The sequence below is a fragment of the Pteropus medius genome, unplaced genomic scaffold (assembly GCF_902729225.1).
Source record: "Pteropus medius unplaced genomic scaffold, Ma_sr-lr_union100, whole genome shotgun sequence".
Lineage (NCBI taxonomy): Eukaryota > Metazoa > Chordata > Mammalia > Chiroptera > Pteropodidae > Pteropus > Pteropus medius.
In genome coordinates, this window is record NW_024347788.1 from 12898129 (window position 1) to 12900213 (window position 2085).

Below are 2085 nucleotides of genomic sequence, written 5' to 3' on the forward strand. Positions count from 1 at the left end.
TTAGTTACTGGTTAACTGCCTAGGAGGGGCGCCCTCCCCGGAGCGCTGTGCGGCATAGCGGCTTCACCATAGAGTCGATCGTCTGAAGACATCGTGCTGTTGGAGTTTTTCATGATAATACTTGTTGCCATTTGTCTCCACAATGAAGTCAATTTCATGATTAGAAACCGAAGACGCTCGGAACATATCACATGCTTTAAAATCTGAGGACACATCGCCATTTAGTGCCCCAGGCTTGATCTGAGCAACGTTGGGCCTCCTCTAAAAATGACTTCTTCTTGACTAGATCGAGTTCTGGATGTTAATATTCAGAATATTATAATGTCTCAAGGCAGATGAACATTCTCATGTTATCTTCGGTTGTTTCCACTAGCTTTATAACAATCACTTTCATACAGGAAAGATACTGAGCAGGAGTTGTATTATCTCTCAGTAATTATTTGAATTTGAAATTACTGTGTTGCGACTCTTCTCTGATAGGGAACTAATAATCCCCACTAGGATAGTGGCTCAGAAGAAAAGGCAAGTTTTGGCTTCCGTCTCCATCCTGTTGGGAATGGATCGTGAGTGTAATCTTGATCGTGGCGAGAACATCAGCTCTGTGACGTTCAGTAAATTAAGTCAGGTTTGCTGTTAATGTTCACGCTTTCTGGGGTTATGTGGCGAAACCAGACACACATCCTGATTCCTAGCAGGGCCTCGGATCTGTCATTTAGCAAAGCGGGGCTTTCGCAGCCAGTCGGGGGCAGCTTATTAGCGCTGTTTTCAGTCTCCTGAACAAAGACACTCACATAATTTTTCTCCATTTTGCTTTTTCAATATTATTGAGCTGTGGTATGTTGCTGAATTCCATTTTTAAGTACCAGTATTTCTGGTATTTTCCGACATTTGCGATTTTCACACAGCTCTTTAAAAGATTAATCGCGTGGCGCATCGTAGCTTGCCCCCCGGAGCGTGGGAGCGTGGCAGCCGCCTTGATGAAGGAAGTGTTTGCACAGGCAGATTTTAAACTCCGCAGGGTTGCCACCGTCGTGTCGCCAAATAAAGAGAGACATTTGGGGTTCTGTCTTTCCAAGGTTATCTTGGAAATCTTCCAGCCCTCGAGGCGTGCGCTTTATCTGTCCTGGCTGTCGCTAAGTGAAGATGTGAAACCTGTGTGTGCAAACGTTTCAAACACACTTGCCCGGACTTCTGGAGTTTGAGCTCAGAAACAGGATCTTTTGAGAATGTCGTGAACAGGGAAAGACAGGGCTGCATAATTCACCCCAAACGCCCAGCCGTGCCCTCGGCCCGGCCTCGCCACGTGACGCACACGTTTAGATGCCGCCGCAGAAGGTCGGGGTCCGGGGCTGTCCCAGTGCCCCCCGGAGCCTGTGCCGTCCGCGTGCACGCACTGGGGAGCGTGGGCGGGGCTTCGCGGCGCACGGGGCGGGGCCTCGGGTGGCCGCGCCCTCTCGGTGCTCCGCTGGCCTGCTGTCCCCGGCCTGTGGCTCCGGTGGGTGGGATGCAGGGCACAGCACGGGGCTGACGACGTGACGTCCAGCTCTGCAGGTCCCGCGGGACGCAGAGGCTCCCTGGGGCACGGCCGGACCCCGGGGCCTGGGTGGCGGGGCCGACGGCGACGGGGCCCACATGGAGGGGCATCTCAGCGCCTGGACGGCGCCCTCTCAGCGTCGAAGGGGGCCCGAGGGGCGGCGACTGCGCCGAGGACCGGTCCCGGCGGCCCAGACGCCCTGCGGGCCGAGCTCAGCCACCGCGGGCAGCTGGGGGTGCGCGCTCCACCGCGCTGGGGGTCCACGGACCGCACAGGCGCCCGGCCCCGGCTTCCAGGCCAGCGCCGCGTGTCCGGCGCGCGCGCCCGGTGTCCGCGACCACGCCGCGCGGGCACGACAGGCGAGTCATCCATTCGCGCAGCTGCGCAAACGAGTGTGGCTCGCGGCGCTGTCATCAGTGCCGGGTCACTGTCCCCTTCGGTGTTGGCATCGGTGCCGGGTCACTGCCCCCTTCGGTGTTGGCGCCTGGAAGGACGTCCCGTGGGGGGGAAGGGTGTCAGGAGTGGAGGGGTGCAGGCAGGGGGAGAGGGAC

General features: G+C 57.1%; 1 protein-coding gene across 1 annotated transcript in view; it reads left to right on the plus strand.

Annotated features, from left to right (window-relative positions):
• Positions 1-2085, plus strand: part of CSMD1 (CUB and Sushi multiple domains 1) — a 1293618-nt gene that overhangs the window by 1066030 nt on the left and 225503 nt on the right. The window lies entirely within an intron of this gene.